Source organism: Eleutherodactylus coqui, chromosome 3 (genome assembly GCF_035609145.1).
Source record: "Eleutherodactylus coqui strain aEleCoq1 chromosome 3, aEleCoq1.hap1, whole genome shotgun sequence".
Lineage (NCBI taxonomy): Eukaryota > Metazoa > Chordata > Amphibia > Anura > Eleutherodactylidae > Eleutherodactylus > Eleutherodactylus coqui.
Genome location: NC_089839.1, coordinates 115,961,477 through 115,988,395, shown reverse-complemented (window position 1 = coordinate 115,988,395; position 26,919 = coordinate 115,961,477). Strand labels below are relative to the sequence as shown.

Below are 26,919 nucleotides of genomic sequence, written 5' to 3'. Positions count from 1 at the left end.
AAGGGTGGTGGAAAGGGGGCAGGGAATGGGGAATCAGAGAAGTGATTCCAAGGTATTGTCTAAGATAACATACTCCTGTTACTATTTTTTGTAACCTGTTTGTATACTATAAGTCAGGGGTGTCAAACTCATTTTCACCTAGGACCATATCAGCATGATGGTTGTTTTCAAAGGGCCATTTGTAATTAGAAGACTGTATTTTAAAGGATATATTCTAACGGGATGATAGGAGAATATACAGACTAGAGCTAGGTTCTACTCTAGAAAAATTGGGGCACAAGTCCTCCAACACAGACACTGACTCTAAACTGTCAGGTAGTTAGAGAAAAGGAAAAACTATGGGAGTTAGCAGAACCTGGTGAAAGCGTGAAAAAAAAATCCCTAAGGCATTGCCTCTGATCCATGCAGCCGGCTCGCAGTCTATGGACAGGCAGGTCAGAACAGACTATCCTCTACAGGATAGTACAAAGGACCAGTTGGGTTATTCACGCCCCCTCACAGTTTGAGCCCCATCAAGCAGCGCTGTACTGCAGGATAGGCTCAGCAGGGGAAGCATATAGGGGAATGCAAAAAAAAGGCGCTGGGGGCTGCAATAATGGCTCCCGCTTGAGGCCATTGGTTTTCCATCCTATGGTATTCTAGTGTAATCAGCTATGTTATCCTATCTGGAAAAATGGTGGACAGGGACGGATACCTGTTTAAACTAAGATCTTATTGGTCTCTGTTTGCGTATCGACTGTTTATGTTCTGTCCAGGTTTTCATCTGGATGCTCTTTATGAGGATCCAGGCGGAAACTTGTGACAGAACCCAGGACTGAAAAGTCAAAGGCCGCAACGGTCGCAAGTTTAGATACCAGGAGCCATGATGCCAGGAGAATGGCACCTGACCTTTCAGTCTCTGATTGGCTGCAGCAGTCAGGTGGTAGCTGTTCCAAAATAACACTGGAAGGACTGCAGTGCTACAGCACTGGATCGCTAAAGTGAGGATGGCAGGTTATCTTACTTTTGCTATTTTTTAACAGATTTGGATCTATTTTAAAAAGTGGCGTAACACCCAGACAATCTCCTTAAAGATATATCTGTAGTAATACAGAATAGGATGTAGCCATGAGGATTCTGCTGTTTTTTCATTTGGTTTGGCACAGGTCTCAGATGGGGCAATAACAGCAAGACAACCGCTGAGAGGGATAAAACTGTTAGTTTTGTCAAGATTTATATTTCATCAAGCTCAGCTTGTATAAAAGGCACACTTTGTATGTATATTCAGCTTTCATGGATCAGCATAGTAGTTGTGATCCTATTACTGGTAATCGCCAAACTCCTTGAAAATAAATCCTCCTTAAAGGCCTGCTAAAATCCTGAAGTCTTTGTACGTTTTTAGCGAACTAGTTGGAGATTTTCTGACCATTAAGCATACTCATGTGACTGCACAATTGTCGCTGTATACACAGGAAGGTGTTAATGTAGTTTTCTTTACACAGAAGATCAATTGTAGTCTTTAGTCATGTAAACATAGTACTTTTATGTCTGTAAAAGTATATAAAGTTTTGTATGCAGCCTACGGATTGGATTGGTTTACCTGCCACACATACTTTTACTGAAAAAAAATCTGTTTTAGCACTGGCTTTATTTAGTATGAAGAAACGAGTCAATAACAAACTGAACTATTATGATAGAGAAAAAGTAGTGAAACTAGTTGTGTAGGGACAGCAGATTACAATGCACTGAAACTCACAAAGCACATCTACTGAACACACAAAGACAGGAGTGTCAAAAAAAAATAACTGCAACCAAATGAATGATGATGGTTTTGATTGAACTAGCCAATCAACTAATGTGTAAGGGGGTGTCCTGACAGAAGACATTAGGGTAAACAGGATCATGACTTCCACCTAATGCACAGGGCAAATTTTTGCTGCGGAATCGAGAGCAGGCGTCCGCCTCTGGGTTCCGCAGTAATAACACTCCATGCAATGGAAAAATGATTATTCATGCACACAAGCAGAAACCAATCGCGGTTAAAAAATCTCAACATGCTCCATTTTCTTGCAATTCTCGCATGGACGGCTTCCATTGAAGTCAGTAGAAGCCATCCAATGTCAAGAGTTTTTTCTAAACTCTTGCTTTTCCGCGGGAAAAGCAAGAGTTTAGAAAAAAAAATCTGTACTGTCCAATGCGAGACCATCCTCAGTACAGAATGAAGATCAAGAAAGGCAGGTAAAACACTGGATAGATTTCGTGCGGGACTCCCCATGCGGAATCTGTGCATGCCCATGTGCATTTGGCTTTAAGGTCCTCCAGCATATGTGGTTGTGAGCTTTTTATCTAAAGTGCTTGCCCAGGACTTTCAATTGATGGTTTATCCTTAGGATAGGATAAGAATGTAGTGACCTTCTTTCTACTGATCGTGATGGTCCGTTTATATATTGATGATTGTCATTGGGCATCGTTTATGAATTGAAAGACTCACTCAACTCCTGTATAGAAAAAATGCTCTATAACACTTTCACTATGGCTACATTAGCCTTATGGTTGCCTTCAAAGGACGAGTGTAATTGTAAGAATGTTTAGTAATAATGACCCATATAGTGGGCGGCAGTAGCAATAGTGTTCCCCATAGTGGCCCCTGTGTCTGCTCTGTGTACAGGACGGTACACGCAGATCTCGAGGGAAAGAGGTCAGCAGTCACAGGCTCAGCACTGCCGCATCGGTCTGGAGCTGCAGACTGGGAATGCCTATTAGGTTCCTGCACGACCAGTGGGCCATGTAAAATGAGGTGGCAGACCAGATATAGCGTGCGGGCCTTGTGTTTGTTATGTGTGCTTTAACAATAAGGGTATGTTCACAGCATGTTTGATCTCCTGTCCATAGGTTCTTTCTTGGGTTATATCACAAATCCTAGAAACTGGATTTTAATGGAACCCTTCAATGGAAGTAACTGAAACAAACATGAGTAGGTCACTATTTCAGCAGGTTTCCATTTCTTTCCAGCATTCTGTGATCCACCATGTTGCTCTTTCCGACAGACTGATGGCAACAAATGGACTCATGACTCATTAGAGACCTATTAATCTTTTACTCTGTGTATTAATGAATACGAAAATAATTTTTTAAAGTTGTCTTTACAGAATATTTATTTTATTTAACCAAAGTATATAAAATGGCTGCGATATTGAAACTGCTGTGATTTACCTTGTTTTTACTTATCAAACCTGTTTTATACAAGACAAGAGAATGAGTTATTTATCAACATTAAGGCCTCCTTCACACGGGCGACAAAGTTGTGCGATTTTGTAGCATTGCTATGATGCTACAGATCGCATGTATGAGAAGCCCGTGGTTTGCTATGGGTTCCTTCACACATGAGATGTTTTCTAGCATGCTACAAAACGACACACAAACCTCGAAGGTCCGGCGATATGCCCGCGACATGCGAGGTTTTGTAGCCCATGTTTCTCTATGGAGCCTTCCTCTCTGTTGCATCGCATAGCATGAAAACACGGTTTGCATGCGATGCAACTTTGACAGTAGCAGATGCTGCAAAGTCGCGTGATTTTGTAGCATCACATGCGACTTTGTAGCGCTACAAAATCGCAGTATTGCTGCGAGAAAATCGCAGCGATATCGTTCGGTGCAGCGATGCGGTGTCGCCCGTGTGGAGGAGGCCTTATTGTACGCATTGTATCTCATGACTGTTGAAGGAGTATTCTGGAAATAGACTAAGGGCTCCTTTCCACTGGCGTGGTAATCGCACGTTTTAAGTGTGATGCGAGAGTGCGAGCTCTCACAGGAAAGTCCTGCACATGTTGTTCTATGACAGCCTTTCCACTAGCGATGTTTAAGGGGTAGCTGCGAAGCGAGGATTAAAAATCGCAGCAGGAGGATTGTTTCAGCGATTTGCATTTTTCTGTCGCCCATACAGTGCAATGGCAAAACAGATTCTCGCATCGCAACGCAAAAGCTTGCGATTTTGCAGCGTTGCGATTTTAACATTGCAATTTTCTCGCAGCGATATCGCTATCGCCAGTGGAAAGGAGCCCTAACATTTTAAAATCTAATGTACTGTACATCATCACAATAAGTCACTTTGTAAAATGTTCACTGAGGCTACTCTAGCTACTTTATTCCTTTTGAAAAATATCTCCACTTAATCTGGCATCTTGTCAGCATTTGCTACTTCATTACCTGTTCATAGCCTCCAGCATCCTGTAAGCAGTGCGTGATGGGAGGACAGCAGTGGAAGCGCTGCACTTTATTGCCCATGTGTTGTTCAGAATGCTGGACGGTCCTTTCTGTATGCTTCAGCAAGTTTTTTCTGGCACTCTGAATGAGAGGGAGGTTGGTGCTGGTAACTTGTAGGACCTGTGACATGTGGGCAGAGCTATAGTGCTGGTCATTAAAGGGGTTGTCCCGCGAAAGCAAGTGGGGTTCAGCACTTCTGTATGGCCATATTAATGCACTTTGTAATGTACATCGTGCATTAATTATGAGCCATACAGAAGTTATTCACTTACCTGCTCCGTTGCTAGCGTCCCCGTCTCCATGGTGCCGTCTAATTTCAGCATCTAATCTCCCGATTAGACGTGCTTGCGCAGTCTGGTCTTCTCCCTTCTGAATGGGGCCGCTCGTGCCGGAGAGCTGCTCCTCGTAGCTCCGCCCTGTCACGTGTGCCGATTCCAGGCAATCAGGAGGCTGGAATCGGCAATGGAATGCACAGAGCCCACGGTGCACCATGGGAGAAGACCTGCGGTCCACCGTGGGTGAAGATCCCGGCGGCCATCTTAGCAAGGTAAGTAAGAAGTCGCCGCAGCGCGGGGATTCGGGTAAGTACTATCCGGTTTGTTTTTTTTACCCCTGCATCGGGTTTGTCTCGCGCCGAACAGGGGGGCTATTGAAAGAAAAAAAAAAAACGTTTTGGCGCGGGACAACCCCTTTAAACAAGTGGAAGTGATGCATGTAAATGCAGTGGCAGATCGGTGGCTGCACGGGATGAAGAAGAGGATGCAGGACGGCAGATAAAATCATCATGCCATATACTCTAAATCTGAGGGAACATTGAATTCAGTTGTAAAGAGACTTCATTTAAGCTGGGTTCACATGGGCTGGAGTTGCCGCAGAATTTCCGTGTGGAAAGTCCACATTGCAATTCCGTCCTAAGCTCCTAATCCCGGGATTGGCCTGCAAAGTGGACAAGATTTAGCAAAAATCTTGTCTACACGCTGCGGCCAAGCCGCACGAAATCTTACATGGGACGCGGAATTCAATTTTGCAGCATGTCAATTCTTTTCTCGTTTCCGCAGCGGCCTCTCTCCTCTGTATGGGGAGAGAAAGCCACAGCGAAATGCTGACTGCGATACCGCTCCAAAACCCATGGCTAGAGGCCGCGGGTTTTGAAGCTGCGCTTTTGCAGTGGAAATCTCACGTTTTTTCATTGCGTCCATTTTGCGAGAATTCCATCCCGTGTGACCCCAGCCTTATGCTTCCTTTCTTTGTCAAACCTGACCACATTTCTGCAAAAAAAGGAATTTTGGGCTAAAGGTACTGTGACAAGCCTTCAAACTTTAACAAAGTCATGTAGCTAATTTAGGCATGAGGACTTTGCATCACTTTTATTTTTACAATAATTTTCCTGGCTGCATGATAATTACCAACAAATCCCATGATGAGCTGTGCACAGAAGCTTTATTGTAGACTCCTATGTACATATAGATGATAGATAATCCTCTTTAATTGCAGATCAACTTATAAAACACAAAAGGGCTCATTCAGGCAAGCTTATTATGGCTTTTCAATTTGTCTCAAGATGCTATAGTTGGCGTGGAACCTTAAGTGTGTTTTAACTCATTAGTGACAGAACTAATTTTAATCTTTAGGAACAGTAAAATGTTTTTCCCCTCTCATGCAGTATATTATATTATATTAAATTTACAACAATGCCAAATTTATATAGTTTTTATTACATCTTACTACTTTTGCACAGTTTCTTTTTACAAAATTGTTTTTGCATTACTATGTTCCCAAACCTATAATATTTTTATTTTTTCACTGACATACCAATATGAAGGCTTGTTTCTTGTGAGGCAACTTCTAATTTACATTGGTATCATTTTGTGGTGCATACTTTTTCTTCAATAATAAAAATTATGCAAGAGAAAGGAAAGTTTTATTTTTTGTTTATAAAACCACTTAATTGCCACAATCAGCATTGACCACAGCATCTGAGTGATTAAATGACCTAGTCCTGGAGTGATTGAGCAAATGCTCATCTAATCTCTCCTTTTCTGGAAAAAAAAAAACCTCTTCCCATATGTGACAATCAGAAAGCTAGTTTGCTTCCTGATTGATAAAGGAAGGAGGGAGTGATAACATTATCAAGCATCAATGTTACTCCTCACCTGGGGTCATATCAAGTCATACAGGGACAGAAGGAAAATTACAAAGATTGTTCTCTCCTCCCTGCATAGTGTCCGCTCACCCCCACTGCCTGCCCTTTTTCTGCACACAGGCTGAAGTGAGAGCTACAGTTCTCATGATAACCTGCTCTAGCTCCTGTTAGAATGCTCTAGCTGGAAGATTATTGGCTCTAAAACAAGACCAAAATCATATCTCTGGTCGCATTCTAACTGGAGCTACAGTCTTTAAAGTAGCAGCACCTTCTGCAGTCATACTGCATAAGCTATACTTGGGATAAACCGTAAAGTCCTTTTCTCAAGGCTCAGGTATAGCTTGGGGCAAACTGTTAGATGGAAATATACTGGTTACAAATATGTATTAAAAGAGAATAACACCGTAATACTATACAAAGAACCAAATGGTGGCACAGGGTTTGCCAATGGCTCTAAAGTAAAGAGCTGCATGCACTCTGCATGCCTTAGTTAGCTTCATTAGCAAATAATTACTGAGGTCAACATATTTTCAACATATTTATTACCAAGGGGATAATAAATATGTTGAAAATAGGTTAGAAGAACTAATACTGGGATGATTTTACTATATTTTTAATGTGTAGGTTGTGCACATTGGTTGTTTTGGATGACAGTAACACATCATGTAGATGTGGAAAAATGTGTATATAAAAAAGGAAAACCTTGAAAGTGGAAAAACACTTGAAAAAGTATGTTGTTGAGTTTAGATTCTAGAAATATTTCTGTAGTATTTTTAAAATTTAAATTGTACTGCTGATGATGTACCATTGTGGGCTTGAAGTATATATTTCTGATTTTAAGTAACTTTGCTGCATATAAAGTAGTGTAAAGTAGTAATATAAACAATTTGTAGTTAAAAAATTAACCACCGAGTCATGCCTGACTCCTAGGAGGACGTCATATCGTGACATTTTCTTGGCAGACTGTTTTTGTGGGGTGGTTTGCCATTGTCTTCCCCAGTCATCTTTTACCCACCAGCAAGCTGGGTACTCATTTTACTAACCTTGTTAGAATGGAAGGCTGAGTGAACCTTGAGCCGGCTACCTGTACCAACCCTTCAGGTTGGTTCTGTTATACTTTATGCATGTGAGTGTACCCTTAGGTCAAATTATATGCTCTTGGACCATGAGACTACTTCCCATCTTTGAGTCATTTTGAGACCACAATAGTTTCTGCCTGTATTGTAGAAAAAAAAATAGAACTACATTTTTAGTAACTCTGTTAATGATCTATCATAGTATAATGTGGCAAATAAGATTAGATTGTCTTAACCGGATGGCCAAGAAATTTGCAGCAGATTTGTCTACAGAAGACCTGAAATATTCTTCTTTTCTCTTGAAAGGAATATGATGCTAGATGACTCTTTCCATATCCGTAACTACTTCCCATAAAGATAATGTTGGAGTTGTCCAGGATGACAATTGGATGAGATCTTCAGGGTAGGTAAGGATTGTTCTTGCCTATGTATGTGGGCAAGCGGAATAAGTAATTCACTTTACAAATTATGTTTTGCCCAAAACAAAGTAAATCAACATTGAATATATGAATTTAGAATTGCATTGCCGATACATTTACTATGTATATAAATTTAGTAATTTAGTATGCATAGTAGAAATAGCAGTAAGGCAGTTCTAGATTTATATATGCAATTTTTGTATGTTTCTTGGCGTTTCTTGCTTGTTACTCCTTGTTACAACCTGTCTGCATGCTTTCACTTTGCATTGCAGCCCCAGTAACATGCACCTACTGTATATACTGTACATTTATTTTACTTTGGATGTGCAGTCTAACTTTTGTTTTTTTGCAAGACAAAGTATAGACATCATTGTCCATCACTAAGTCTACATGAAGGTCAATGTGTCAGGGTGGATTATGGATTCTACTAACTAAAATGTCTTTTCATTTCATATTCTATTTCCTGTTTGCTTTGTTTTTAAATGAGAGTAATACATGATTGCAGGATCAGACCTCACAGTGGGTTTGTTTATTGTCTATAACCATGGATACACATATGTCTGTATAATAGCTGTATTCACCTAATGGGATGTTTTTGATCCAGACTTTTTGTAAAGTGACATTTCTGATTTAAGATGCATTAGAGCAATACAATATATTTGTGTTGAATTTATTTTGTAACATAGTATGTTAGGCCGAAAAAAACCCACATATCCATCCAGTTTAGCCCATTACCCCCAACGTTGATCTAGAGGAAGGGAAAAGAAACAATGAGGTAGAAGCCAATTTGCCCCATTTAAGGGAAGAAAATTACTTCTTGATTCCAATCTGGCAATCATAATAAGCCCCGGAGCAACAACCCTTTTGAAGTTGTTAATGATTATAATATCGTATTTCGAAAGAAAGACGTCCAGACCTCCCTTGAACTCTTATTGAAATTGCCATCACCACCTCCTCAAGCAGAGAGTTCCATGGTGTCACTGCTCTTACAGTAAAGAGCCCCCTTCTATGTTGATGTAAAAAACTTCTTTCCTGTAGACTTTCCTTGTAGGAGAAATTAAGTCTGTTTATGTAGGTCGATAGGCTCACATAGTTTGTCAAGATGTACCCTAAGAACCTAAAATTAATATGCATAGTAAATATACCAGTAAAGCTATGTATACTATATTAAATGTTTGCATACATATTAGCTCCCGCAGAGTGCTGCTGCATTTTTTCTTCTGGCGTTACATCAAACAGTGGCTGAAAACATAATTTGGAATGGGGCCTAACAAAGACAGAACAAACTGGTAATCAATATCAGGACTGATACAAGCACAACTTCCCATCCAAAACCTATATATATAGCATAAGGAGCTTTTTTAACCCCTTAGTGACCAAGCCTGTTTGCGCCTTAATGACCAGGCTAATTTTGGAAATCTGACATGTGTCCCTTTAACATAGAATAACTCGGTAAAGGTTTTACATATCCAAGTGAGTCTGACATTGTTTTTTGTCATATATTCTACTTCATTTAGGAGGTAAAAGTAGACCAATAGAATGTGTATAAATTTATTAAAGGCGCCAAAATTGGGAAGATTTTGAAACATTACTCATTTTTTCACATTTTCAACTGCAATATCTCAAATTTGTGCAAACATACTGTACAGATTTTTTGATGAGATATATATTTCCGTCTGTTTACTCTATTCTGGATGCACATTGGAAAAAACAGATTTTTTTTAACCATTTAGAAGATGTACAATTTTAACATTAATTATTAACATTTTGAGGAACATTTTGTTTTCCTACACCAAGCCAAGATTGCAAAGGCTCATAGGTATCAGAATGATAGATATCCCCACAAATAACCCCATTTAAAAAAATACACATTTGAATGTATTCACTGAGGGAGGTCAGGAGTATTTTGACACCATAGTTTATTTTCAGGAATAATGCAATTTAGAGGGAAAAAAAATAAAATTTCATATTTTTGCAAATATGTCATTTAAAAAGGATTTAAAGGATTTTTATCCTGTAGTGCACATGATAATGAGGATTTGCACCCAAAATGGATACCCCTGTTTGTCCTGTGTTCAGAAACATACCCCTTGTGGCCCTAATTGTATGTCTGTATGCACAACGGGGCCCAAACCAAAAGGAGCAGCCCGTGGCTTTCAGAACAGAAATTTTGCTTGAAGGTGTTTTAGGCCCCATAGCACACTGGTAGAGCCCTTGAAATGACAGAGGACCCCCACAATTGCCCCATTTTGAAAACTAGACCCCTTAATGAATTCATCTAGGGGTGTACTGCGTATTTTGACCCCACAGTTTTTGAATGAATCCAAGCAAAGCAGAAGGAAAAAATTACGATTTTCATTTTTTGTGCAATTATATCATTTTCAAAACAGTTTTTTTTGTACAACACACATATGAATGAAGACTTACACCCCAAAACGGATCCCCCTGTTTGTAATATTTTCAGAAACATACCCATCGTGGCCCTAATGTTTTGTCCATATGCACAATGGGGCCGAAACTGAAAGGAGCAGACAGTGGTTTTTAGAACAGACATCTTGCTCTACGGTGATTTAGGGCCCATTGCCCACTTGCAGAGCCCTTGAGCTGCCAAAACGATGGAGAACCCCCACAAATGACCCCATTTTGAAAACTAGACCACTTCACAAATTCATCTAGGGTTGTACTGTATATTTTCTACCTCACACTTTTTGAATGAATCTAAGCAAAGCAGAAGGAAAAATTTCATTTTAAAAACAGGTTTTTTTGTACTGCACACATATGATTTAAGACTTTCCCCCCAAAAATGGATACCTCCGTTTGTCCCATATTCAAGTACATACCCAATGTGGCCCTAATATTATGTCCGTGGCTCAACGGGGCTCAAACCAAAAGGAGCATTAAACTTCAATTGTGTTTTAACTTTTACGTGACCGCCATTATCCATTGGATAACAGCGATCACGTGACTGGGGAAAGCTCACCGCGAACCTCAGTCACTGCTCCAGGCTCTCGGCTACCTTTAGTAGCCAGGAGCAAGGAGATTTCAAATTTCCCGGGCCTTCCCCTGCTTCTGCGCTTGTGTCTGCCATTTTGCTGATGGGTGCATTCTCCGAAGTTGGGGAAAGGTCCGTGGATAAAGATCCCATCAGGGGACATCGGTGGAGGCCTAAGGTAAGTAAGCTGTACTGAGTTCTGTGGATAAATCCGGGGGCCTTAGATACGTAATTTCATCTCCACTCACAGATATGATCCGTGAGGGGAGATGAAACAAACTTTTTTTTCAATATTTTTTTTACTTTACATGATCAATGTTATCCATTGGATGGCAGCGATCATGTGACCAGGAACTGCATACAGCGGCTCCCGGTGACATCTCTTTGCTCCACACGTTAGCCGGGAGCCAGAGATTTTAAATCTGCCAGACTGCGCGCCCTTCTGTGCATGCACCTGAAGTATGAGGTCTGTTGCGCACGCGCAGAAAACGCCATCGTAACCGTGAGGCCAGAACGCCACAGGACATCGCGGAGGATGGGGGTGAGTACTTTCAGCTGCCCTGATGGATCCGATCCATCAGGGCAGCTGAATCTTTAACATTTATTTACTTTTAATGGAGTGTCATATGATTGCCAGCATTCGGTAAATGCCGGCAATTATGTGACTGGAGGTGAGGAAGGGGGTGGGTTGGTCCCGCGGCCCAGGATGACAGCTCCAGGTTGTTGCCTACCTCTGGGAGCCAGCAGCATGGAGCTGTCATGTCCACAGCTTGCATGTTTTTACGTCCCTGGGGATTAAAACCCAGCAAGCCAGGACGTAAAAGGCAATGGGGTGGTCACTAAAGGGTTAAACGGCCACTGCAGTGATTTTTTTTCATTCTGTATGTAACTAGTTATCAAGTAGATATAAGTTAGCTATTATTACCATGTTTATTTATTCCTTTCTACCTAAATATGACTCTTTAATTGGGTCTTGTGATTGCCTGGGAATTACGTGTGTCTCAGTCAACATAACTTCCTGTATGGTGAAATTACATGGACTGTACCGCACAGGCTCTTCACAGTTATTACAGTTACTGCTGATGATTGGACGGCGCCTGTCACACAGTTATTATGAAGATGACAGTTCATCCTCCTTGACTGTATACTTAAAAAAAAAATGATTTTGTGGACTGTCCGTAAATATATAGATGGCTGTCTCCTCATGGCTTACGCAATTTGATCAAAATCTGCACGGAGAACCTCACATTTATAAGTTTAGTAAATAAAGCAGTAATGCAATGTAAAATAATCCATATATTCGGCATTTGCGTCTCTTAGCGCTCACAGGGTGTTGCGGTCTTCCTTTTGTGCACCTATTTCTACACATTCAATCTTTGTTGTTGTTGTTTTTTTTTGGGGGGGGGGTTGCATTTTACTGAAGATATAGCATATAACAGTGGGCCGGCAGGTCATACTGCAGCTCAGTATTCCCCACTGTATCTCTACTAAGTTACAAACCATTGTTATAGTATTGAGAGCTAAAGTGCTACGTGACAAACTATTTCCCCATGCACAAATGTGTTTGTTTCGATACCACAAGATGTAGGTTTTCTTTCAGCCATCTTGACTCAGCTTTATGTCATAATACACCTAAATGTTACATTCTTGGAAGAAGATTGTATATTGGTACACTTCATGATGCATTAAGGTTACATTTCAATAGATAAGGTTCTGTTGCTCAGCTGTTTAATGACTTGTTATCATTTCAGTGCTGAGTCATAACTGATAACATGTTTCTTGACAAGTTATTACAGTGCTAGCAGATACATGACATTGAACTATGAGGTATGTTATAGGGTTTAGAGAAGTTGTGCCATGAACAGGCAGGCAAATGGGTATAATAACTTATTTATATGAAAAGATACTTTCTTAGTATTTACAGGTAAAAGAAAAATGGGAAAAAATTTTGGCCATATAAGTGAAGATAAATGGGCCACAGTGTTGTGTATGATTCTCTAACTGAATGTCGACAAGTATCGTAATTATACGTAGTTCATAGAGTTTATCTTACTACATTAAAGTTAGATAACATGGGTATTAGATTAAACTCAGACTGTTTGAAATATTGCAAGGATGGTGCAGATTTAATACATATGGTTCGGGATTGTGTAAAATTGCATGTATTTTGGAAAGGGGTACAAGAGAGAATTAGGAAAATATATCTTGTCGATATTGGTCTTAATTCCAGAACTTGCACATTGGGTATTGTTGATGGGCTTGATGTGCGTACTCTTTCGGGAATTCAGAGAGCATTGTATTAGGACAGGAATCTGATTACCGCCCGTCGGATGCAGCCTGCCCCCCACCCTCCTGACAATTTTGTCCCAAAAATAAGAGAGGTTATATCTTTAGAAAAGGGAGTAGATCAAAAAAGAGGCTGTTTGACTAAGTTTGAGGAAATTTGGGGAAGATGGTGAGATATAATGGGTTCATATTGAATGCTGATTGCATTGAGGTATTGTAGAAAAGCTGGTGGGATTATTTGGGCCTCATGTCCACTTGCACACACGGATTCTACTGGTGAATCCTGCAGCAGAATACAGCCATGTACGCAGAGATGGACAGGAAAAGACATTTTCTTACCTGTCCAGATCCAGCGTGGGTCTCCTCCGTGCCAGACGGTTCTTCTTTTTTCAGCACGGTGGATGCGACCACACACGCCGTCGACGTGCCGGATGCATGCGCAGGGCAATTTTTTTTTTTTCAATTTTCCTGCTTTCCCGTGGATCTGCGGCATGTCCACAGTGACATCTTTGTCTGTGTCGCAGATCGGATGGCTTCCATTGATTTTAATGGAAGTTGTCCCATGAGATCCGCAGAAAAATTGATCATTCTGCGATTTCCCAATACGCGCATCGGGGGAAAAAATCACGTCCAGGTGCTTAAAATTGTTTTGCGGATGCTAATGCATCCCTTTGGGGGGCTTGATTTGCTGATCTCCTGCGCGGGTGCCACAAATTAAATTCACCCGTGGACATTAGGCCTTAGAGAGGGTGAGGGAGAAAAGTGAGAAGGTGGAGAGGTGGCACTTTTGTATGTGCCTATAAAGGACAAAAATGGAGTAAACAAGAATTACCGTACATATATCTTTAGATATATATTACCGTACATATAACTTTAGATATATAAGTATGAAATGGATATAAGAGAATTTTTGATTTGTCCTTTTTTTTCTTAAACTATTGTATGATATTTCTACCTAATTTTTACTTGTATGAAAGGTTACATTGTTGTAAAATATGACACCACTGAAACCTCCCTAACATATTTATTACAGCTGAATAATATATGCGGATGTTATCTATATGAACCTTCTATGTTATCTCTTTGGACTCTGTAATAACCTCATGTTTACAAACATTAACATTTATTAGTAGAACTATTTTTCTGCCGTGAGTTCAATAAAACAAGTTTAAAAAAATTAGTCCTGCACAGACAGGAAAAACTAGTCTTGTGATCCGAGTCACATGCATGCCCTATCTCTTCGCGTCCCATTAATTTCAATGTGATCTTTAATGCCTCGCATGGCTCTTTCATGCCATGTGATATGCATGCAGGTGCGATGCAAGGTTTCCTATTGAAATCAATGTGAAACACTTCTGATCTTCTAGCACGCGTGAAATTCACACAAGAGGATATAGCATTATTGCCTGAAAATCGCTTCGCATACACGGGTAAATCGCACGTTCACAAGAGCGATATCAGCTGAGTTTCTCCGCCCAATATTGTGCTTGTCCATGTGTATGTAGCTTTAGATACTTGTGAGAAGATCACATTAGTGAAGTCTGTGATTTCAGATCATTACTTACCCCCTTTGAAAAGTTATGCGTGGCCTCGGCTTCCCCACCCCATGTGGTCTCTCTGCTGTACGGGTTGCTGATTGATTAGAGGATGGGAGGAGACCGCTTGAGTTGGAAGACGGAGTGGGAGGAGACGCTTGGGAGATGTTTCCCCAGAGAGCTCTGGAACAAGTCCTACATCCTGTCCCATAAGATGTCAATCTCGATCAAAGCGCAGGAATTAAACTACAAAATAGTGATGCAATGGTACAGGACTCTGGATAATCTCCACAGAATTTTTCTTGCGACCCCAAACGAATGTTGGAGGTTCTGCTCTGAGGTTGGTACTATGTATCATATCTGGTGGAGCTGTTTGTTAATTGCTCTCCTCTGGGGCGACGTCGCCAGACTATATAGAGCAGTGTGCAAGTCCTCCTTGGTCCTCACTCCTGAAATTGCTCTTCTCTCTATGTTACCAGGCTCTATCTCACAAGCCAAAAAGGGGCTCTTGAGACATCTTATCATGGCTATGCGTCATATTTGTTACAATCATGTGGGCAAACTAAGCACAGGCCCACACGATCGTGACTAAAGGAGGGATACACCGGGATTTCATGCAACTTGCCCTGAACTACAGGAGGAGGGATGACATGGCCCTACCTAAGCGGTGCTGCTAGAAACCCTAGTACAACAGGTTCCAGCAGCACAAAGTAACAATATTATTCCCCAACACTGGAAACAGAGGAGAGCGTTGACAAGGACTATGTAAGTAGGAGCCCTAGACTATATCAGGTATATGGAGAATCTTAGGTTCTCTGACTTGGAGGTAGGCCAGGTTATTGCCAGCTTCTCCAATTCTTGGGCAGCCTGGATAGACTTTAGGGAAACCTTGGCATTTCCTAGATGGCTTGTTGATGGCTCGTTGTAGTGGGCGACACATTGCACTTCAATGGTTCCAGTGGACAATGACCTACTTCAATTTTATATATGTGGTGGCCAGGAGAGAGCATACCGATTTCTCCCTCTCCCTTCCTCTTTACAGTCCCTCTTTCCCAAGCTTAATTTTTGTCCTCTTCCCTTCCCTCTCCTTCTATTTTTCGTCCTTTCCTTCCTTTTGTTCGTAAATTGTTTCTGGTATTTGTTAAGAGTATAGTGGTGTGTGACAGGTGGGCCTTTTTCCTTTTTTTTCTTCCTCTCCCTGGAGAGCTCTGTAGTGGGGTTTACATTTTAAAATCTACTTCGAGACCTCACAATTTATAACTCGTGGGACCTATGCTTGGCTTTCCACGGAGAAACAGGCCCGCAGGTTACATACTTCATGTTCACTAATAATTGTCCTGTTATTTTAGACAGAAGCTATCTACTTGCCAAGGTTATAATTTGAACAATGACTGAATTCAGGGTCAGTATTTTCACTTCTTTATTCAAAATTCTTGTCTCCCTCCTCTTTCTTTATGCCAATCGATCATATTTTACAATGTAATATATTTTTCTGAAACCTGGTTACGCTGATATTTTTCAGTTATTGTATGTGTTATACATAAGAAAATCTCAATAACCACATTTTGAAGAAAAAAAAATAGTGAAATCAATTGGGCCTTCTTGCGTATTTTTTGTGCTTGTGAAAAAGCATATGCACCAAATATGCATATATATACATGTAGTAGAAACGCTGGCTATTTCAAGGACTGAAACCTCATACTTGAATGTGAATGAGCTCTTACTCAAAAAGGGCAAGAAAAATAATAAAAAAGCACATACAGAATGGGAAGAATTGAGCAAAGCAGTGGGACATTTTAAAAGACTTGGGTATACTAATGGATCAAAGACTGAACGTGAGTCAACAATGTGATGCAGCAGCCAAAAAGGCAAACACTATCCTAGGATGTTTTAAGAGAAGCATAGAGTCTAAAACACATGTCAGACCTCCTCTGCAATACTGTGTCCAATTTTGGGTACTCCAACTTAAAAAAGACAATGACAAACTGGAGCAAGTTCAGAGAAGAGCCAACAGGATGGTGAGTGGTCTGCAAATCATGTCCTTTGAGGAGCTTGGAATGGTTAGCTTGCATATAAGAAGGCTGAGAGGAGACTTAATAGCTGTCCATAAATATCTGAAGGGCTGTCACAGTGCAGAGGGATCAACCCTATTCTCATTTGTATAAGGGAAGACTAGAAGCAATGGGATGAAACTAAAAGGGAGGAGACACAAATTAGATATTAGACAGTGCATGTGATGAATGAGTGGAACAGGTTGGCATGGGAAGTGGTGAGTTCTTCAATGGAAGTCTTCAGAGGCTGGACAGACATCTGTCTGGGATGATTTAGTGAATCCTGCACTGAGCAGGAGGTTGGGCCCGATGACCCTGGAGGTCCCTTTCAACTCCTTCATTCTATGATTCTTTTCATTTTTGAAAACCTAAATCTCTGTGCAGTGTCCAAGAGGTTAAAGGACCTTGTTTTCTGGAATCAGTGATGGTCTAAGATTTCAGCATTCACCAATGGTACCTTGTCGCATGTACCTATAGTATATAAGAAGTAGGAGTTTCATGTGGCCAGGTTGAAATCTGGCACTTTTTTTCCTCCCAAGGTGGGAGACTGTAATTATTTGTGGTTTTTTGTATTCTGGATGTGGTTTATAACTAAAGCAACTGAATTGTCATCACCTGTGGCCCATCTCTGAAGCTTTGCCCAACATTTCTGTGCACCAAATGAATCCAAACTAATATGGAAAATAAAGAAGTTGGCGCTGCAGACGAAAGCCATGAATGTTGACAGGGCAGCTGCCTGTAGTGGCTTGATGCTTGCATTATGACACTAGCATCACAGTCATGTTGCCTACACATCATGTTACTGCTATTCCCTAGCAGTTGATGAAATGCACGGATAGTCTCATGACTGTGATACTAGCTTCAAACCTGCATCATGGTTATTTGAAAATGGCTCTGCACAGTGCACCCATGGTTTACATATTGCTAACCCAGTGCCTCCCCAAATGCTCAGCCAACTGTGAAATTGGTGCCCACAACTATCTTGCTTCCATCACTAAGCTCATGCCTCCACATACTCTTAATCCACCACCGCAGCTGACAATTTTTTAAACAATTTAATGAGATCATAGTCAAAAATCTGTAACCAATGCTTAATTTTATTTTTAACCCCTTCCTGACTGCATCAAATAAATGTATGTCATGTGATCAAAGGGTGTAAGATGCAGGCTTGGGAGCAAAGTCTTTGCATGTTTGGCGGCTATGAGCTGTTTTTTACAGCTGCCGGCTAGCTCTGATCGCGGTAGTTAACTATTTAGATCTCACTGTCAAAGCTGACCACACATCTAAACAGTTAGGGAGAGGGGGTTGCCTCCAGCACCCCATTGGATGCCCCGAATATAATCATGTGGCCTAGTAAAGACTCACAGGGCTGCCATGCCTGGATACCATTAAGCCCTACCTGTGGCAACATTGAAAATCATTATGTACTGCAATACTGATGTATTGCATTATATAGCACAAGCAATCAAGGGACTTAATAAAAACATATAAAAAGGTTTAATAAAGTTTTTAAAACACTTAAAAAAACAAAGGTTCAAAAAACCTCCCTCTTCCCGTTTTTTTTTTTTTAAATAAAAACATCGAAACAATGAAAAATCCAACATATTTGGTATTGCTGTGTTTGTAAAAGTCTTACCTATTAAAATATCACACGATTTATCACGCATGGTGAACACTGTAAAAATAAAAGTACCGAAAGCCAGAATTGCAATTTCTGGTTAAAAAAAAAATATTACATGAAATGGGATTAAGAATATGTATGTATTCCAGACTGATACTAATAGAAATCACAGTTTACCCTGCAAAAAATGAGCCCTCACACAGCCCAATCAGCAAAAGAATAAAAAAAGTTATTGGTCTTAGAATGACAACAGAAAGCAAACTGTTTTATAAAAATGTATCTTTACTTTTTAAAAGTAATAAAATATATAAACAGCTTATTAGCTTGGTATCACCATAATCGTACTGTCCCTCAGACGTAATTTTTATTGCACAATTGCATTTACGACACTTATAATTTTTTAAAACATTTTCTCTGTACACTATATGAACATTAAATGGTTCTATTTAAAAACAGAACTCATACAGCAAAAAATAAGCCCTCATATAGCTATATCTATGGAAAAACAAAAAAATTGACTCTTGGAAAACGGGGCAGAAAAAACAAAATTGAAAAACTTAAGAATCTCTGGTTTTAAAGGGGTTAAATAACAAACCTGTCATGTCACCATGCCTCATAACTGGACTCTGCCACCTGTGGGTGGCATCCTGCATGTTAGGAACACGGTGCACAATGGGACATAGAGGAATAGTCAATTGGGACTGCAAAAATTGGAAGCAGGAGAGGATGGGCAACCACAGGGCATGAGAACACAACTTCCAGAAACAAAATTAATTATTTTATGCCAGTTTCGTAACCCTATTGTTAAGAAAATTGTAGATCAATGTATCAGTTAATTATTCTATATTGCATTGTAGAGCATGATACTAGTATGAGTAGTGAAGGGGTTAAACTAAACCCTTCTATAGGCCTCCATGTCTTCTCAGGAAAATAGATTAAAGATGAGAGTCTACTAGACCCCCCATGTGTGCATATCTATAGATAGGAAACTATAAGACTACAGGGGGTAGGACTGTAAGGCATTACATGCATTCCTTTCTCCTGAATTCATAACGGTCTCATTGTATGTAATAGATACACCTTAAGAGGTGTAACTTATGTTAATCATTTTTGTTTCAGCCTATTATGTATTGGAGGTATATACTTTTGCTGTGATGTCATTTATGCTATATATGCTCTGACCATCTTAGAATAAATTAGAAATCATCTGATACCGCACAGGCTGGTGTGATATGTATTTCTCCTGGGCCCAGACTTCTGCACGAGATCTGGGATCATCTTCTCTTTGATAAACACATAAATTCTCCTTACATTTTTGGTCCTTCGAGCCGGAATCACTCACTGCAGAGGGAGAGGACAGCCTGGCTGTGAAAAGGTGGGTCTGAAGTACTCTCCGATCATTAAAAGACCTCCGTCTTGATTAGACGTCATTAGAGGCCAGTCGGGCATCCTGTCTGAAACAGTGACGTTTTTCCGAACTAGCCGGAGAATTTAGAAGCCTCCCAAATAACGTGTAGTAAGTATAACAATGGTTAAACTTCTCTTCTCTCTTCTTCTTCTTCTGTATACTTTAGTGTTAGTAGAATTTACAATGTGTATTGTAAATGAGAGGCAATCATAGACGAAGGGACAATAGCAGTAGTCTATGTGAAATGTGTAAGGTAAATGAGAAGTATAGACGAATGGGTTGCCAAAGGGGCAATAGCAGTAGTCTATGTGAGACCATAGCCATTGTGAGAAGGCTACAGGAAAGAATTAACTCCGTGCGACACGTAAAAAGCGGTTAGATGACGTCATGGGACACAGGGGTGTCCAGGAACTTTACTTCTTATCTTTCTATTACTTTCTCTTTGATATTATGTTATAGAGTAATTAAGAATATAAAGAGGGCGGCCGCCTACTAACATAATGTACTATTTGTATTGTTGTCTTATATTGCATGAAGCGAATGTGTGAGGAGGAGATGGTAGATCCCTTCTATAGTATAATCAGAAGGGAATAGGAGGTTATATAATGAGGTACATGGTTACCCTGAGGATGGGATCCTTGCAGGATGTTTTGCAATATGCAAAACATGCAGAAAAGTGTTACAAAGAAAAGGGTGAGAAAGTGAGGTTTTTTTTATATGGGGAGAAGAATGTGATATGATGGTTCAAGAAAGTCAGAGAGGTCATTGGACAGCGAGAGGATGTGAAAGCAGAGACAGAGGAAGAAGCAGAGGTGGGATGCAGCTCGGGGATTTAAATGTGTGTTGGAATTATGGGAAGTCTAGTGATTTTACCCGAGAGTGCCCTGAGAAACAATGTTCTCAGCCACCTTGGGGAAAAATGACTAGGAGGGGTCGATGTACAACACTTGGAGGATCTCATGGCAATTTCCACTGCCTGAGATAGATCTCCAGGTGAATGGGCGGATGATTACTTTCCTGGTGGGCTCAGGAGCCACCAGGGCATTAATACATCCCAATATGTAGCCAATGTTAAATGTAGTAATAGTCATATCCTGGTAAGAGGGGTTAATGGCCGGACCCACAGGGAATCCCTCTCTGAACCAGTTATAACAGACCTAGAGACAAATAAGCCTGTGAAATGTCAGATTATGTAGTCTCGAATATGTCCAGTAAATGTGTTGTGATGAGATATTATGATAAAATTAGGTATACCTTCACCAGAGTACCTCAGGGCTGCTGTGAACCTCCAACAATTTTCTCCCAGGCTATGTCAGTACACTTAGCCCAGTTCCAGCCTCTTAGAGGTAGTCAGCGACTACTGTATGTTGGTAGCCAGCAGCAGACAGTGGAGAGAATTGTGGGGGGGGGGGGACACAGTCACACTCTTGAGGTTTATTTATGAGCAAGGCCATAAAGTAAACAGGTAGAAACTCCAATATTGTCAGCAAACAGTTAAATATTTGGGGTATAACCTGTCAGATGAAGGTAGGCAAGCAATTCTGGAGGTCCCAAAACCTTGAGCAAATGATGTCCTCTTTGGGAATGACAATGTTACGTGTGCTGCTGAGATATGTTGTTCTATTGTGTTTCCAGCAGCACAGCACTCTCAGGGTTAATGATTGAGCTGGCTGGGTGTGGTACTGTCTGCTAGCCAATCCCCTGGTCAGTCTGTATGGCCCCTCAGGCGAGCAGTCATGAATGCTTGTCTGGTGAGGTTGGCAGTGTGACTTGGTTCATGTCCGTTTGTACGTTTAAATTCTGTCAGTTTTGTGTTAGCTTGCTGTGTGTTCTGCTATCTGTGTCCTGTCCTGTTGCAGCGTGCGGTGTGAACGGTGTCCGGTTCTGCTGGACTCCTGGTTAGTGTAGGGACTAGCAGTATAACTAGGAGCCGTGAAGTGGCCCACTAGCTTTCAACATATTGTACAACATGTCAACTAATACCTGGTATTTATATTCAGCTTCCAATCTGTTACTAGTGGTTGCATTTTGTGTGCGGTGTATTCTGGGTCTGTCATGTGGCATGTGAATGCGTCCTGTTCTGGTGCGTGGCTCCTAGGATCAACCAAGGCCCAGATCCGAAGACCGCTGGGCTGCCCTTATTAGGGCAATGTCCCCGCTTAGGTAGGGCCACTGTCATCCTCCCTTGTAGCACAGGGTCAGTTGCCTGAAACCGGTGTGAGTCCCGTGTGACCCTGGTGATACCTGTGTGCATCCCCTTTGGTCATGATCATGTGGGTTCCGTGCTTTGCCTGCCCACACGATCGTAACAGACAAACTTCTACAGCTCCTGGATCTCAAATTCTGCATCTCTAACAGCGCTTTTTACCAGACTCATCTATGATGAACCTCTGGCTGCAGCTGATAAGATCCAGTGGGATGGGTCCTCTGAAGAAGCCTTTGTTACATTAAAACAGACTCTGGTGGGCACATCTGTCTTGGGCCTCCCAAATTACAGCAAGCCCTTTGTGCAAACTGTTGACTCAAGGGAAGGATATATGACCTCTGTGTTAACTCAGGAACACGGTGGGAAACAGACCGCTGGCATACTACTCTGCAGACTAGATCCAGTGGCCGAGCGCTCCCACCCTGTGTACAAGTGGTAGTCAGACCTTCTGCCACTATAGTGCTGTCCCCCCACACAGAGTACCGCACGCAGTTAGTTATACTCATATCTTAGTCCTCCTAGACATCCCCCTGCATGACACTACTGCTCACAGCCACACCTGACAACTTAGGGATGTACTACGCTCCATCCATCTACCTTACTGCCCATTTCTTCAGACGGTCCTCTACACAATTGTCTAGGAGAGATGGCACATAAGGTGTTACTCAGACCAGATCTGCAGGATGTATCTCTTGTGGATGCTGAATACACTCTTTGTAGATGGACTGTACATCTCTGTTAAAAAAAAAAAAAAAAAAAAAAAAGCTATCTTACCTAAATTGTTCTTCAGATGTGCAGCAGTTTTGAGCCATGGCCTGTGTCATGTCTCAACAGGGGGGATGGTGGCACTCATATGGACAGTATTCGCAGCCTAGGGGTTTACAAACTACTCTAAAAAAATTTTTGGTCTTGTATTATTTGTGCTAAACAATGCAGAAGGGAGTATAAGACCAGGAGGGGGCGCCGTCCTACACATAGGGGATGCTGGGAGAGCTCTGGGTGTAACTTCTATAGAAGGAGTGACGAGTGCCATACTGGTAGATCTGCTCCCTGACCTACTGACTGCAATCCCTGCTAGCCATCATAAACCGCTCCTGCAGTCACACAGTTTCTGCCGTCACACGGCTAAATGTCTGACCATTGTCTATGTGTATAGCACGCCTCATTCTCCACCCCGCCATACCGTGCACATCTCCACCCCGCCATACCGTGCACATCTCCACCCCGCCATACTGTGCACATCTCCAGCCCTTTACCTTCTGTATCACCCCATTACTTGTAGTATGTAAGCTCGTTGGAGCAGGACCCGCACCCCTATTGTTTCCATCAACTGATTACTATGTAACCGCGGTTCTGTAATGTTTGTACTTCTGTCTTTCTGTATTCCGCCTGTCTATGTAAGCGCTGCAGAATATGTTGGCGCTATACACAAAGATTATTATAGATGTGTGTCAGATGAGGGACTTGTTGGCATTGCACACAAAGGGGTAAGGCGTGGCTAGATGCTTGCCTGGCTTGATCGTACTCCTAGTCAGGCCACGTCCCTGGCGGCCATCTTAGTGCCAGTCATGGCCTGCGGCCATTTTAGTACCTGCTGTAAGACCTTCAGCCGCCGCCCAGGCGCCATCTTGGCTCCTTACATCCCATAGCTGTACCTTCTACCTGGCATCCCAATGCTTGCACTTGTAGTACACAACACCAGTGATTAGTGCCTTCTCTGAATTGTGTAGGAATAGTCAGAAGCCTCCATCACTGTCTTCTGTGTGTTGATGATATGTTGTCTACCTTATTAAGTGTGTGCTATAAGATGGGGTCAGTATGATATTTAGTCTAGCGAGGAATATGTAAGGTCTCCTTCAGATAAGTGTCAGGTAGTGAGGTGACAGGTTGCTATGGGTGACGGTATTGCTGACAAGGATCAGGGATAGTAGGCAGCAGGACAGAAGGGATGATTACATGATGCAGACAGTCCTGGGATCAGACAGTGAGGGAATGAAAGTTTACAGTAGTATTAGATGAAGATGACAATGGCCTGAGTGCTGCTCTGTGTGCTGGGGTCAGCTCACAAATGGTTAAATCATCTGTTACATTGGAATGCTTGTTTCACCCTCGCCCCCACTTTTCAGCTTTAGAGTTCTGTGAGAAAAAGGGAGGGGGAGTGGGTATGTGACTGACTAGCAATGCTCTGCTTGCTTGATATGAATAGACCTGTAATGAAGATGATCAGGAATGAAGTTTAGTATAAACCTGTGTGAATAGGGAACGTCCATTCTTGCTGTTATTTGTGTACATGTCAGTTCTGTGATTGTTTTGCAGTGAGTTTGATTGTTAAATGGTGTTCTCAATGTGATAATGTCATTAAGAGAAAAATAATAATGAAGTTGTTGATAATGTGAGAGCTGAGTGTCCCTATTACGGGAAGGATAGCACAAGGATACTGCAGTTAGCTGTAGGAGGCAGACACAGCTAAAGCTCTGTTTATCTTACTCCATCACCTCCCCTTCATAAGAGAAATTCCTGAGGGGGGGGGGTTGTTAACGTTGGAGGATCAAGCGACTGCAGATGATTGGAGTAGTAGTAGTTGTGTAAATCTTAATGTTATGCAGTAAATATTGTGTATAGAGAATGTTAATAATTATATGAGATAGGAAGACTTGATCCCACGATAGATAAAAGTTAATGACAAGTCTTCAAGCTGTGATGAACGTAAAATGTGTGATTAAGCTTCTTAACTGTACCTACCCCCCACAGATAAGTGATCCATGCTATACATTGAGTTTGCTGTTTCCACCTGTGAGCAGGGACCAAATACCTGCTGTTGCCTCTGATCCTGGGGTTATACTTGCTTCGCGCTACCTGGTAATGGGACCAAGGCAGACTACGGGAGACTGCCTAAGGGATACTATGCGGAGAGGAGAACCGTAAAGGGCACGCTGTCTCTGGGATATGGCCTGAGCTACAGAGAGCACGCACAGACGTGTGATGGTTGTGTGGTGACCGGGCCTAGAACAGGTGCCAGGTACAGCCCCTAACGGGATTGTGCTTGGTACAACTGATAATGCCTGTGTACCTAAAGACCTCCGAGGGCAACAGCAAGGGCCGTATCTGGAGAACTAGGAACACCTCTCCCAAAGGTTCCTCGGACCCATCGGGGTCCCAAGGGGGGTACCGGACGAGTGTAGGGCGAGAAATCGGATGGCTGCAGGGGCTTTGAGTCTCTTCTTGTATGGTGGGTAACAGTGGATAAAGATGTAGACTGGATTAATTATATATATATATTATAACCAACAGAGATTTGTTAATTATACAAGAGATGCAATCAAGGGCCTAGAGAAACAACTAGGACATACCTCACACTCATTGCATGGCAAAATAGAATGGCTCTTGTTATGTTACTAGCAGAGTTTGTAAAATGATTGGAGGATATTGTTGTACTTTCATTCCTAATAACACGGCACCAGATGATACCTGAGCACTGGAAGGGTTAAATGCATAATAAAATGAACTAGCTGATAACTCTGGAATAGACTATCCATTCACAGACTGGTTGGAAAACTTGTTCGGACACTGGTCACAAGTCATATACTCCACATTAGTCTCTATGTCAGTATTTGCCTCCATTCTAGTACTCTGCGGTTGCTGCTGTATCCGAGGACTGTTACAAAATATTATTATTATTAACACTTCCATCACCAAAACTATGTTTCAAAATATACAAGATGACGAAGAACAGGATGATTTACTGGGTTAGGTGACCACCTCTTTCTGACAAGTGATGGGTAAAAGTTGTATGAAGGAAGCGCCATTTTACTTTGATGATTTTGAAGTGTGACATTTTGATTCCAGTGCGTTCTGATTGTACCGGAGGATCGCTCTAATAACTGATGGACACTTCGATAAGTAAGATTTTATATCCTGATGGACAATCATTTATATATGAAGAAAGAAACATCAATCTCATAATAAATCAAGGCCAAGCTTCTCTTGGGGGCGGGCCTAATTTTGGGTACAATTGGTGGAATGACTTTATATATATATATATATATCAATGTAATGCTTTTATATGAAATAATTACATACTTAGTCTTGAAGTGTAAACCCAGGCGTCCTGGTAATAAAGCTTCGGGCCTCAGCCAGGGGGTCTGTAGTAGAGTCATTATATATGTGTATTACTGTTATACTGTGTTGATGTATTGATCTAAAGTGGGGAATGTTAAGAAAATTGTAGATCAATGTATCAGTTAATTATTCTATATTGCATTGTAGAGCATGATACTAGTATGAGTAGTGAAGGGGTTAAACTAAACCCTTCTATAGGCCTCCATATCTTCTCAGGAAAATAGATTAAAGATGAGAGTCTACTAGACCCCCCATGTGTGCATATCTATAGACAGGAAACTATAAGACTACAGGGGGCAGGACTGTAAGGCATTACATGCATTCCTTTCTCCTGAATTCATAACGGTCTCATTGTATGTAATAGATACACCTTAAGAGGTGTAACTTATGTTAATCATTTTTGTTTCAGCCTATTATGTATTGGAGGTATATACTTTTGCTGTGATGTCATTTATGCTATATATGCTCTGACCACCTTAGAATAAATTAGAAATCATCTGATACCGCACAGGCTGGTGTGATATGTATTTCTCCTGGGCCCAGACTTCTGCACGAGATCTGGGATCGTCTTCTCTTTGATAAACACATAAATTCTCCTTACACCTATGACTGAAAATATTGCAAGAAAAAGTGTTGTATGCAGCAGTTTTTCTTCCGTCCGAAAGCCGGGCAGCTGGGTGGAAAGCAGGCAGATCCGATTATAGTCATTGGGGTCCATCCAACACTGTTCAGTTACGTCCTGAGCCAGAGCCTTTCAGCTACAGGGATTCCCCTTTCCAGCTTCCCGAACAGAGCTGGAAAGCGGAATCCCCAGCGCTGAT

At 41.4% G+C, this 26,919-nt stretch overlaps 1 long non-coding RNA gene across 4 annotated transcripts in view; it reads left to right on the top strand.

Annotated features, from left to right (window-relative positions):
* Positions 1-26,919, top strand: part of LOC136620915 (uncharacterized) — a 756,434-nt gene that overhangs the window by 486,699 nt on the left and 242,816 nt on the right. For all 4 annotated transcript variants that reach the window (XR_010791190.1, XR_010791191.1, XR_010791189.1 and 1 more), the window contains one exon: positions 7,768-7,868. This is a non-coding gene — a long non-coding RNA (uncharacterized lncRNA). The remainder of the gene's footprint in view (positions 1-7,767; positions 7,869-26,919) is intronic.